The sequence below is a fragment of the Phodopus roborovskii genome, unplaced genomic scaffold, assembly GCF_943737965.1.
Source record: "Phodopus roborovskii unplaced genomic scaffold, PHOROB, whole genome shotgun sequence".
NCBI lineage: Eukaryota > Metazoa > Chordata > Mammalia > Rodentia > Cricetidae > Phodopus > Phodopus roborovskii.
The window spans coordinates 2,009,437-2,024,177 of record NW_026126481.1 but is presented as its reverse complement, the minus strand read 5'-3'; positions in this window follow the sequence as shown (position 1 = coordinate 2,024,177).

Genomic DNA, 14,741 nt, shown 5'->3' with positions numbered 1-14,741 from the left:
CTTGAAGAGTTGATCTTTAGGAAGGGAAGGGCTGGGTTCCATATGAGAACTATATTATAGATGTTTTGGAAAAGCATACGCTGAAAGCTTAGTATTATAAGCAATGGTATGTTTAAAAAGAAAATCCAAGGAAGAGAAGCAGAAAGGGTACAGACTGGTGCCAGCTGCTGTGGCCTACAAATTCTGGTACACTCTTTCTTCATTATGATCCTCTCTGATTCCTACAGATGAAAAATTATGACACACAGTGATTTTGCTGATAAATCTGAGGTCTTATGTGCAAGATGAACATTAGACCAAAGAATGAGAAGAGACTGATGGTTTTTTAACAATGCCCTAAGCATATATTTTGATTCTTAAGTTCAAAGACAATGGAGCAAATACTTGGGTTTGTTGGTCAGCCCTTTGAAAATGCCATTCTTCTTTCTAGTGTTACAAAGTGTTATGAAGATAAGTAACATTAAAATAAATATGATAAACCATGACAAAAGGCAAAAAAGAACAAGAATGTGCTGAATAAACATAAATGTGTTTTATTCTTATAAGAAAAAATTATATTAATTCCTCAACTGAGATTTTTTAAAAACAGCTTTAAAATTTCTATCAGTAGTGAAATATCAGGATAGATCAAGATTTTATGCTCAACTGATATTAAATTTTATTACAAATGGCTATATTGTGTTTCAGGGCAGGACTTTTTATCCTGTTAGGATTGATGCGAGTCAACTTTCCTCTTTGTCTGCTTTATGGTGATATCTATTGAGCTGGGCCAGTTCCCTGGGTTGTTAAGATATCTTCCATAAAGAGGCACCCCTTTCAAGGTCTTAGCAGAGAAGGTTTTTGGGAAGTGCATCAGTGGCTTTTGCTTTTGTTTTTTCTTGTTCTACCTGGTCATGTAGACACAACTTTGGTTTCTAGTTGAATTTGGCAGCCATATGAAGTTTGAGACTCTATATAAAGCATCCAAATTGGCAGCTCTGACCACATAGTTGAGACTAATATTACAGTGAATAAGTATAATCTGGGCAAAATGAATCAGGAAAAATGGCTGGAATCTGAATTTTCAGACATACTCCCACCTACCACCAATTTAAAACATTTTTCCCTCAGAAACCCACTGTTTATGATTAGTTTTCTGGAGTGTTATTTCAGTTTTTGCTCATATTTTTACACAGCTGTTATTAAGGCTATTGTGTATACATACATATACACACACCCAGTCTCTGTGTTTTCATCTACTGCTTACACTCTATTCACTTTCAAATCAACTGCTGTTTTCACTTTACTCTCCATCTCCTTGTATAAAGAAAACACCCCAAACCACCGTCCAGTTTCATCTGCCATGAAAGAAGTGGTTTTGAATGAAGTAAATAAAACAACAAGAAATGAGGAGGCACAAGGTGTTGACTTTGGAATGAAAGCATGATAGTAGATTTAATGCATGTTATTCAACTCTGTGGATAGATTACAGTCAACCATGTCATTCAGGCTGTTTGTGTAGTCAGATATAATCAGGAAACAGAGACTCTCAAAACAAAACATAGCAAGGAACTATATTCTCCCACTCTCTTAAGACATTGTACCTTTGTAGAAGATATGGGACTTTTTTTTTTTTTTTTTTGAGGAGGGTGATCTTCTCTAAAAGGCGACAGCATGTATTCTAAATTATGCATCACATACATGTACATGTATGCATTTTTTTCCCTGTAGATAGCTGCTCAAATGTTTTCAGATGTACCTGACTTTAGGCAAGGAGATCAAACTGGGACTGTTGACATTGCAATCTGCTTAGTCAGCTGTGGGCTTTTGGGATTGTTGGGATGTATAACTGTAGACATAGCTAGTAGTCTACTGATATTTCAATTTAGACCATGAGAAGTGTTCTGGGCATTGCCATTGCCTATGCAGCACCATCGACTGTATCATGTGAGAATAGGTAATATCTGTGAGGTCTAGTTGACCCAGTACCACCCATGCAAATGCACCTATTTAAAGAAGAACTCTATTTAAACTGTTATGGGAGAAAGTGGTATTTGAGTACACAAGAATAGATGGACTACATTAACTTTGGGGCTGCCTCAGTTATGGTTTCTATTGCTATGATAAGATACTATCAAAAGCAACTTGGGAAGGAAATGCTTTATTTCTTCTTATAACACCCAGGTCACGGTCAATCACTGAATGAAATCACTGTAGATACTCAAGGAAGGAACCTAAAGCCATGGTGGATTGCTGCTTACTGGCTTGCTCCCCAAGACTTGCTCACTCTGATTTCTTCAACAACTTAGGACAATGTGTCCAGGGATGGCATTACTCATAATGGGTTTGGCCCTCCCACATCTGTAGTGAGATATTTACCTTGTCCATACCTATGGCATAGACCATGTCCATTGGGGGTGGAGACAGGGCTGGATGTGACCTGGGGGAACTAAGGCTGAGGAAGGGGCTCAGAGAGCTCTCTTGCTTGCAGCACGGGGGCAGGAGTACATCTCGAGGCATCCTTGGGACCAGGAACCTGTTGGTGTTCACCTGTCTATGTTGTGAGTTATTTCTCCCTGAATAAACATTTATTCAGCCCATTTGTTTCTCCTGATCCTTATTAAACATCAATACACATCAATCACTAATCAAGAAGATGCAAATAAAGATGTATAGGCCAATCCTATGGAAGTATTTTTTCAGTTGAGTCCCTCTTCTCAAATGACTCTAGTTTGTATCCAGTTGAAATACAACTAACCAACACAAGCATATCTGTAAGATCATTTGCTCTAAAATTTACCTAACAGTCTATTGCTATACCATCTTGAACATAACCAACTTTGTCTAAAATTTACAGGCTAATTTATTATTGCTTTGGTCATCAACATTAATTCTTCATTTTGGATATAGAAAGTCAAAATAGTCAAGTTTAAGTATTAAAATTTGTTATAAAATAAGAGTAAATAAGCCAATTAAAAATAACAACATAAAGTGATAGTTACATTTAGTTGAGTAAGTCCACTGTTTTGTGGTCATGTGAACACAGGCTATAATCAACACATCAGGAATCTAAAATCAAATTACTTATGGCATTAAGCATGTAAGTAAATTAAGTAAGCCAAATAGGCCATAAGAAGAGAAATCCCATTCACCATGGCAGTCATAGCAATATACAAGCATTTGGGCCTAGGTTGGCCAAGTCTTTTGTCTTTTGTAGGATAATACCTAGACCCTGCATATTATACTTTTTACCCATTGATGCTGTATGCCTTATACTTATACTTTAAATTTTTGTTTGAATCTTGAGTGTTTGGGAAAACATTTCTTAGTTACCATAACAAAAGTGAACTGTTTCATACTCTTAGCATGCTGTAAACCTCCCAATACTGCCTGCTTCACTCATGATGTAGTGAAGGTGTGTTAGGTCATCACCTCACCTAATACATTGTGTCTACTAAAGGATAATGACATTCAAAGAGCACAGTGTGTGGTTCCAGGAGATGCCAAACAGTGCTGAATGGGTTAAAGAGAGGTATGGACACAGGATCTATCTGAAAGCTCCTAGATACTTAAGAGTTGATTTGGTAATTGAGCAAATTATAGAGATAGTGGACAAAGATGAAAAGAATCTTGACAGAGTTTTTCCATGATCACTCCTTACCACAATCTTAAGTGTTCTAGTTGTCATTCCCATATAGTACATCATTCCTCCACACTTTAATTCTAATCCCCTTTCCCACCAAGTGGTAGCCTATTAAATACTACATTAGATACTGGATACTATCACCTTACCAGTATTTGAGTATAGGAATTTTAGTACAGTGCTTAGAACATTGATGGGAGATGTCAGTCTGTAAATGTGTTTCTCATACTGGTTAATGAATAAAGCACTGTTGGCCAATAGGAAAGCAAGATAGGCGGAACTAGGAGACAAGGAGGAGTCAAGATGGAGAGTCTGGAGAGAGCAGGACGCCAGCAGGCTCTCTGGTAAGATAAGACCATGTGGAAATACTTAAATTAAATGGGTTAACACTTAAGGCAGAGCTAGCCGATAAGAAACAAGTAATGGGCTAACAGCATTATATCAAATACAGAGTCTCGGTGCATTAATTGGGGCTGGTGTGGCTGCGGTACAAGACCAACAGTAGGCAGAAAAACCAACTCCTTACAGAACATAATGCAACACGTGCACTTATGAAAGAACAATGGGTGAGTTGTTTGTACTTTTGTCAGATTGTTCTCTGTCTGGAGCTGCTAACCGGCAGCATTGTACAAGGAGATGTGATCCTTGATGGGCATTTGGAAAAAACCCTACAGAGTAGGAGACAGAGGAAATTGAAGATCTCTACACATAAAAATGGTTCATTTCACAATTAGACTTGACTGGAAGATGAACCTAAACTCAAACAATGGGATGAAGAAATAACCAAAAAACAAAGTACTATAGCTACTATTTTTGTTGCCTATTTGAGTTTATAGATTTAAATTTTTTTTAGAATTAGAGTCCAATTTTTTTCTCACAAATGATGCAAGTTTCTAAGCAAGATAGAGGTTAACTGCCATTGCTCTGTATCAGCTGCCATATTACAGCACAGGCTTGACCATACCAGTTACATAGCCATTTGTAAGTACATATTCATGGTGTGGAAAGGATATCAGACTAGCAGATGAGAGCATTGTCTATCCAGGCTCTGACTGGATGGTGTACATGTGCTATTCTGCTTCAGAACTGAGTTAATACTACATAAGAGGAATGTGTTTTCCTCTTAGGTGAAGCAGTTTACTGGTGTGTAGAAGATGGTTCTTGCTCCTTAGCACAAATCATAAACAGACAGTTCTCAAGTCACATCATGCCCATTATGAAAAACGTTATTGGATTTCTCAGTCTTGGGTGGTGGTGTGGGGAGTAGCCTGCAGCCACAAGGCACAAAAAATATTGTCAATTTCTGGTGCTTGGGTAATGGGTAGATATTACTCGCTACTATTAAGAGTAGTAATTACAATATAATATTGTCCCCTTCATGTCCTAAAACAGAATCCTGCGAATAAAAAAAAAAATGACTACTTAATGGTTTGCTGTATTCAGCCTGTCTGGATTTTCATGCTTTTAAGGACTAGGAAGGAGAATTTTGCTAAAGCAGAGTAATAAGACAATCAGGCTGCCGCAGTTATTCAAGGGCAAAGACTGAGCTGCATTCCTCTCTGGTTCTCGGTACACGCAGATGTGCTTTAATGAGACTGCTTATAGGAAATGCAATCAAAATCTGTAGATCAACACAGAGCTCTGGTTTGGGTCACTTGGCGGGGGTAATTTTGTGAATTTGAATTTATATACTCTTCAACATATTGCAAAACTAGGGTATCAATAATAGTCTAAGGAGGAATAGAAAGCCAAGAAATACTTCTGTAATTGAATTGGGTTTTTTCTCATTGTCACACAGGTTTTACAACATTTTTTTTTTCAAAATCTGAGATCTCTTTTATTTATTCTTTCACCTATCTCATGTATTGGGTTGAGTTATGTAAGGAGTAAAATTTTTCCTCTGCCGCCGGTCTGGTCCCGCCACCGCACCAGCCCCAATTAACACACAGAGACTCTGTATTAGATATAAAGGTGTTTGCCAGGTACTAGTTTCTTATCGGCTTGTTCTGTCTTAAGTATTAACCCATTTCTGTTAATCTACATTTTCCCATGTGGTCTTACCAGAGAGCCGACTGCCATACTGCTCTCTCCAGACTCTCCATCTTGACCCCTCCTTACTACTTCCTCTTTCCTCCTTGTCTCCTAGTCCCACCTATCTTCCTTTCCTATTGGCCAACAGTGCTTTATTCATTAACCAGTATGAGAAACATATATACATAATGGCATCTCCCATCAGTTAAAGGCAGTGTCTTCTTTGTATATAGAGAAATTAAGCAATGAAAACTTTAAGTGACTTGTCCTGGGTCCCTCCATGTAGTTACTGGCACAATCAGAAGGGCTGGGTTGCTGTTCAGATGCACAATGGGATAGACATTGAAAGATTCAAGTATGAAGAAATTATCCCTTTAAATATCACATTCCATCAGGAGCAAAAGGAATTCTGGCATGGTGCCCTGCTCTACAAATGTCAATGCCCTACCTACATTGCTCCATGTGATGATGACTGTGCTAACACACTGATAAATGTGGCTAACAGTGGGTACCTCATGAAGTCAATCCTCAGAAGACTGTGAGTCACCCCAAAAGAGATAAAGATGAAAGAGATTCAAACTTTCACTTTACTACTTGTCCAGGAACTCACCTATGCAGGAACAGGCATGAATGTTCTCACAGAGGTCCCATTATTTTGCATTGTATTCCATATGACTTCCTATGTATTGTTCACAAGAATTACTGACCACTGTTGAGCCAATAAGCTAGTAGCCTCTGTAGCTTTGTTCTGTTACCAAGAGAAGTAACTTCTTTACAGGAGTAAACTGCTTCCTGTTTCACAAGGTATCTACTCTTTGAAATTTTGATTTAAACCTCACATTGAAACTACAATTGTTTCTCTCCATACATGCCATCTCTCTTTTGGTTGACAGTTAACTCTTCTCTGGTTCTCCAGTTAGAGTATTAACTCTTTGTTATGCTTCTTAGAAACTCACCATGTAGATTTCATCAGTTTATATAGGCTACAGTCAGGTTGCTTTAATAGGAACTACAAATTGAGTGAAAATTCACTTGATGTGAAGTATGTGTATGTGTGTTTGTGTGTGTTGCCTGGGGTCTGATTTTATTTATATAAATAATAAAACTAGCATATCTAAATAACGATAGTGGCTCGCTTCTATGAACTCTGGATGGATTTAGGTATTTTGTTGGTCAGATTCTATCTACTTATCTGGACCCATAGTTTTGAAATCTTAAAGTAGATTTTGAAATTATGATATGTCCCTCTAACTAAATAAATACTTCTCAAACTTGGATCTGACAAATTCTTTCTAAAGATCATTTTCTCCCCTCAGCATATGAGAATTCTCCACAATAGCTTTTCAGACTTTGTGTTTGTATTTTAACCATAATTTAAAAGTGTGTAGTAGCTGTTTATTTTTGATTGTCTGGTACATCTTTGTCTGAATTTTCTTCATAACAACACTGCAGGTTCCTTCAGGAGCCGCCTTTCTCCCATTCTCTCTGTTCAAGCACAGAGCATGAGTGAGATGGCCTCCAGCCATCCTCTTGGTGTCAGCTCTGATGAAGCTTGCACTGGCCCAAGAGAAGAGCCTGTAACCTAGCAGGAGCCCATGCAGTGTGACAGCCAAGGTTTCTTTAACTTATAAGCCAGTTGAAGTTGGGCTTTCCTGTATTTGCAGCTAAAAGGAATCCTGACAGGTATCTAGATCATTAGGATGAGTTTAGTGCCTGTGTTTGTACAAATACTGCCAATGTCTTTCTTGCCAAGTGGTACAACTTTAATTATCTCAAGATAATAAGAAAATAATAGAGGCCTATTTAATATGTAAATGATGCACATTTTATGAAGGAAGGTTCCTCGATAATTCCACAGAGAGAAGTAAGTCTTCAGATGATGTCTACATCTTTAAGCCTGAAGAAGGGAAGGGCCCATTACGGTCATAGACACTGAACACAGATTGCAAGCAGAGATTAGTGTGCTTTTCAGCAATGCACCTCCCATCCATCACATCGGATTAAGATTGCTAATTAAAACTTATTGGCTCGGAGTTTTGTTTGTATTTAATTTAAAACTTTTTAGTTGTTGGAGAGCTAGATACATAAGGGTTTTTATATCTGTAAGTTTAATGTTGTTCGGTTTGGAATGACATTAAAGTAACATTAACGCCAGCGGCCCCAAGGGAAATGTGTTTTTTCATTACAGAGACTCTGTTCATCTCTTAGTTTTAGAGGTGTAGTCATAAATGGAAAACAGTACATTATGTTAAAAAAAGACGGATTATGGGATTGGATAAACAAGCTCATATTGGAACATCATTGAAATATACCTGATTACATAAAAACCAACTCCAGTCTTCAAAAAGGATTGGCTCTCTTCTAAGAGAGCAACGTATTTTGCAGACATAACTGCTCTTCTTCTAGGCTCACCTATGTGTGAATTCATCAAGCAAGCTCTTACATCAGATATCAAAATGTGATAAAGCTCTGTGAATCCAGGTCTACCAGTGGCAGGAGCAGACCACATTGTTTGTCTCTTGCAAATTGGCCCTAGTTGCAGAGAAAAACCAAGAGTCAGCTTTGGCTGGTGAGGGTGAAGGGTATTTGCGTATTTGTGGGTTCAAGGGTGATGATTACTTGCTTTTCAATATGGTTTATTTCTTTATAGATCTCAGTGTCTACATCAAATTTGAACTTACATGTTGTACCATGAAACCATGCTTCATTTTTATTTCCTGTCATATTGTGTCACCAGGGGACATCGATTTTCTAGGAGTCTTTGGATGTACACACACACACACACACACATGTATGTGCATATATGTGTGTGTGTGTAATCAGTGTCAGTCTGTGTTTACCTGTTTCAAGAGTAATTTCAGTTCAATTCCAGTGAGCTCTAGAGATTCCATTCAATTTCTTATGGTGTGCCCAGCATTGGTCTTCACAAACAAGATTCAGTGATCATAGTCTTATCCTTCAAGGTGTTGTTTTATGTAGAAGATGAAGATTTCAATGTGAGAGAACAATCCAGTGGTAGAGAATACCGGGAGAATCCATTTGCCTGCTATCCAACAATCACTGTGGGTGGTTATGGTGAAACTATTTCAGTCCTACTTGGCTTTCACTGCAGCACACTCAGAGTTGTTTGACTAAAGCTTTTGGCTTTTCAGCTGGCTTTTCGTTGGCATTTCCATAGATGTACTAAACCATTTAGAGAAATAGAAAAAGAATGATAGAGAGGCTGTTGTGCTGAGGAATACATGCAGACTGTTGCTGAGTCTTGATTCTTATGTTTTAAAATAGTTGGTAATATTCGGGGTCAGTTTAGCTTCCTGTTATGAAAATGTTCTTGGCAAAACAACTGCAACTTTTATTTCCACACCTGCATGCAATAGAGAGTACTTTCTCACCAACCACACTAGATTATCATTTTCTCCATGACAGGTTGAAGTCAGCCTGTGCTATAAGTAACCATTTCTCTCCAGACTACCTTGATCACTAATTTTCAGTAAATTTTAAACCCTCAGACATAACAGAAATAACATGGGAAGGAGGAGGTTGCCTTCGTTAGAACCTTCAGAGGAGAGACAGGCTTGGGTGAGAGTGTGGATGCTATGGTCCAGAATGAAAGTAGAGGCCACAGCCTTCAGGATATGGTGCACTTCCCCAGAAGCACCATAGAAAGAGGGTTATAGTTTCAGACCTGAAGTTTTTTCTGTTTTGCTTGGCTTCAAAATTCGGGCCAATATGTCTGGGCTGTCAAGAACCACACATGTTCTTTATTTAAAGCCTTTCCATTTTTACCCGTTTGTGTTCTTGCCAGACAAAACCCTTCTCATGCTGCTACCACTGAGTCCTTCCATTTCTTACTTGGAAAAAAAAAGAAGCACCTTAAGCAAGTTGCTTTGGCTTTCTTTCTATTGAAAACACCTTTACCAAAAGCAACTTGGAGAAGAAAGGCTTTATTTGGCTTACAATGTCTCCATTAGAATTTATCACCGAGGGAATTCAGGACTGTAATTCAAGATAGGAACTGGGAGACAGGAAATTAAACAGAAGTCATGGAGGAGTACTGCTTCCTGTCTTGCTCCCCATGGCCTGCTTTCTTATAGCATCCAGGACCATCTTCCCAGGAGTAATACTACCCATAGTGGGCTGAGGTCTCCCATATCAATTGTCGGACAAGAAAAAGTCTCACAGGCTATCCTACTGGCCAGTATGGTGGTAGCATTTTCTCAACTGATGTTCTGTCTTTCAAGATAACTCTCACTGTGTCAAGTTGACAATAGACTAACCAACACATAAAGTTACTCCATATAATGTGGACAGCATGTGCCTGAGGAAGCGTTCCATAAAACTGAGGATTTTTTTTCTTCACTGGTCAAGAATATTTCTCATTAAGTGTCTTTTGAGGTCCCATCTAATAGCACATTGAAATTTGGCAGGGCATTAAAATTATTGAGAAGTTCAGCAAAAGTGCAATCTAAGGAAGATTTAATTTTAGGAAGAAATAATGAAATTTAAGGAACCCATTGGAGTACTTACTAATTTATTTCTTTGATACATTTCATGCACTCAAATAAAAATTTGTGAAGGACACCATATGTATGTTCATCTGAATACTGAGAGTGTATTGCATGCTTCCATAAGCAATGCATACAACATTTTCATAGCAATAGATCTATGCTTGTATACTCTTTGGGAAAGGACACAAAATACTACATGCCTTATGAGAACACCCACACAACTTTACTATATCATATATTCCCACCATTTATTAATTGTGCATGGGGGATTCAGAGCCATTCAGTCTAAAGTAAATGTTCTGAATTCAAAATTTCAAAAGTATAATTGTTAATAAATAATTACGTACGAAATAAAGGTGGTATAGGGAGGTGGTATAGAGATATTAGGAAAGTTTGTTGACTTACGTTGTTGTAGGGAGGTACAACCACTGTTGGAAGCTCTGAGAGAACTTTTTCCCCTCCAAAAACAAGTGCCAATTTTGTTTAGCTTAGAGAGCCTCATGTTTATTGTTCCAGGGATGCATTCTTTTTGGCAAATATTTGTACTCCTCAGAGAATACAAGAACAGAAAAGATAGCTGCATGGGTGACTTATCTATGATGGCTGTGGCGTTATGTAAACACAGCTTCTTACACAGCGTTCGTTGACTCTTAAAATGTTCCACATTTGTGATGGAACAAACAGGCTTCTCCGTTGACTTGTGGGTCAAAACCTGCACAAAGTGGGAAGCACAATCTAGGCTCCAGGACGCTTTGAAAGAAACATTCTCTGGTATTTTCCCTTCCAGTTGAAGAACAATCCTATTTCACTTAAACTCCAGGAACAAAGCCCCTGTCCTGCTCCTTCATTTTGCTCCTTCCATTCCCTCAGTGGGTTTGCTGTAAGACCATGACAAGCTTTCCTAGCCCTTGCCTTCTCCTCATTCTCAACCTACTTTAAAGTATAGATTTCAAGATATAAGACAGGAAACAAATGCCCATGAGAAGCACATGCATATCTTGTTATACAAACAATTAGACTAAATATAAGATTTCTGGAGAGTAACTTTTAGTGTTCATAGTCCTTTAAAATTATTGCCATATGCATTTACTCGCTAGTTCTATCCTCCATTCTTTGTTTGCTTGGTTTAATTTTTTTTTTTTTTTTTTTTTTTTTTTTTTTTAGACAGGGTTTTACTATTTAGCTCTGGCTGTTCTGGAACTTGCTATGTTGGCCAAGCTTGTCTCAAACTCACAGAGATTAGCCTATCTCTGCTTCCTGAGTGACAGGATTAAAGGTGTGCACCACCTTTACCCCACTCGAGAGATGTTCAGTTGAGAATTAGACAGACTCAGAAAACAGTGAGCTGCCAAGACTAGGAACCATGACTCCAGATTGAGTACATTTTCCATGAGATAGGAGTTTCCTGAGAGCCACAATTATATGGAGAGGATGAAGGTGGCATTAAATGTCATTGAATTGTAGGAAGAAATTTTTAGAAATGTTCTCCTTCTTCTTCGAAACTTCCAAATACATAAAAGAGAAAGTCCCTGTTCAGTGCTGGTCTTTAAAACCTCTCTAATATTGGTATATCTTCCCTTTCAACAGATGTCAAATGGTGACATGGATTATAATGTATTAATTTCATGTCACATTTACTTTGTATTTATGTTACCATAAAATGATTTTACTAACCAGATAATATGTATGAATGGACTATAAAATTCAACAATACAAAGAGATATTTCCTTGTCTTTTCCCTCCATACATTTTTCTTTCCAAAGGCAATGTAATCATGTTAATAGTTTTATAGGCTTTTCTAAAGACATATTCATAGAAAATGTGCGTATAATGTGTATGTATGTGTGTGTGTGTGTGTGTGTGTGTGCATTAGTATAAATATTTTAAAATCTGAACATTAATATTTTGGTGTGATGGTTAGCTTTGCCAACTTGACAGTCCAAAATTTAAAAAAAAAAATCTTGGGTGGGTTAGACTTGGGTTAACTATTGCTATTCAGTTATTTGATGTGAGAAGACTCAGGCCTGCTGTAGGCACCCAGGCACAGTTCCTAGGCAGGGAGTCCTGCCTAAGGGAGAAGAAAGTGAGCTGAGGCCAAGTGAGAAAGCATGTGCACATTCATTTTTCTTCAGTCTTGACTGTGGTATGATGTGGTGAATTGCCTGAAGTTCTTACCTTGACTTCTCAACAATGATGGACAGTATCCTAGAATTGTAAGTGGAAATAAAGCTCTCTCTCTCTCTCTCTCTGAAGTTTCTTTTTGTCCCAGCATTTTATCACAGCAGCAGAAAAGAAACTAGAACAATTGTTCATGCTGCTTGGTACATAGCTTCTTTCCTATTAAATACGTTTGTGGGGACCCCAGAGATAACAAGGACTTTGAAGCCGCTTTGTGTGGGCTGCTATCTATTGCACATCACCTTTGTCCTCTTCTCTGTAAGTGAAAACCAGACATGTTACTAAAAAATGAAGCAAGTGTGTTTAGGTCACAAGACCTATGTGTGATTATCTGACTTGTCTGCACATGTTTCCTACTTCCATTTTGTTTTGTCTTTTCCCCTGAACTTATTTCTCCTTAAAATATGTTTTTATTTGAAAGAAAATTACATCGCTCCCCCCATTTTCCATCCCTCTCCCAGTCCCCCTCCCTTAAATCTCTCCTATGTCTTCCCCTCACCTCACAAGTTGATAGCCTCTTTTTCTTTGATTATAATTGTTATATACATACATGTATGTGTATTTGTCTGTATGTGCAAACCACACACACACACACACACACACACATACACACACACACACACACACACAGACACACACACTGCTGAATTCATCCTTGTTGGTGGTGGGAATGTGGTTTCAAGGATGACCATTCTCCAATAAGTGAGATCATCCCAGGGAAAGGTAAATTCACCTTCGCCCAGCACTCAGTTGACTACGGTCTTGGTCTAGGAGGGGACCCTGAGAAATTTTCTTCCTTCCACGTTAACATATCCATTGATACTGCCACTTTCTGGCCTTGTTTATGTGGCCATTTCTAGAAAAGACTGTCTCACAGCAGACTTCCTGGTTTTCTGGCTGTTGCAATCTTACCACCCCCTCTTATGTGATGTTTTCGAGCTGCAGATGTAGTAGCTGTAATGTAGAAGTGTCCTTTGAGCCTGGGCTTTCACACATCTGTTAATTCTGCATGTGTCCAGTTGTCTTCTATAATGGTCTCTAATGTTGTAAAGTCAGCTTCCTTGATGGGGGTGGTGGCTACACTTATCTGTGCTTATAAAGCTAAGATTTAGAACATGGTAAGGAAATGTGCTGGTCTAGCACAGTGGTGGTAGCAGATTCTTTTCTAAAGTCCATGACCTCACCAGCCCTGGGAAAATAGCTGAGTTTCCAGTATCTGGCATGACATCTCTCTTGTTGAGTGGCCATTAAGTCTAATTGAACTGTTGTTTGTTGCCACCAACATGTGAGCACAACTTATTGTGCCTTCAAGCCTGTGTTGCCATTCTGATAGTTATCTTGGTTCTATATTAGAGGAAGTTAAGCCACTTGGGCTGATAGTTCTCCTCATAAGAACCACAGACAAATGTAAGTTTCAGTGCAAAGCAGGAGAAACCTCTTTTTGAATGGTTGGGCAGGGTAGTTCAGGTGACTCCCCAAACAACAGAGATTATTGATGTAGCCCTTGGTTGCCTTTCAGGCACTGAGGGCGGGTCCCTATTGCCAAACACTTACAACACAGGGCTCAGATGATTCAAGCTGGATCTGACCTGGAAGCCTTTCTCTTGTGGTCTAGCTTCCATGGTTCCAGAAAATATTATGCAAGCTACCAAGAGAGGGAAGCAATTAACAGTCTGACTCAGCTGCAAACCTGCCCCCTCTTGAAGCAGAAGAAAGAACAGACTGTTTCTAACCCTGCAGAAGGCAATCTGCAAGGAGGGTCCATGTTAACGAACCTTTTCATCTCCTAACAGTTGAAAGGACAAAGGACCCTTGAACATGAATCAAACTAACAAGAGGGTGAAATGGGTTTTCCTAATGGCTTTCTCTCTGGGAAGTAGAGGCAGATTTAACAAAAAGATGCCAATAGTCTGATTTGCTGAGTTTCACAAAAAAGAATCCACAAACTGCTGCCACGTGGGAAAACTTTTCTAGTGAAGCCATAGACCGTCACCCCTATCTTTAGTTATCTGCTTTTGCCCTTCCCTAAAAGCCATGCTTTTTCCTTCATTTTTTTTCAAATACTGGTTCCCAAGTGTTCACTGCAAATATATTTGAGCAGGACATAAATAGTTTTAAAGCTCATCTAGATGCCAATTTCTGTGAAAATATTCAGCTTCTAATAATATGTTTTAAAAACATCACACAAAGCCTCAGGTAGATTATATACAGTCATATCTGACATGTTGGTTTCAATACTTTAGCATCAAATAAGCAACAAAATCACCATTTAGCCAAATACAGGCTAAATATTCTGTAGAACAAAGAAAACAGTTGCTAGTGTGTACCAGACGACCTCATGGATGTCAGCTGGTCTCTATCCATGTCCCAATGACCTTGTGAATGTCAGCTGGTCTGTAACC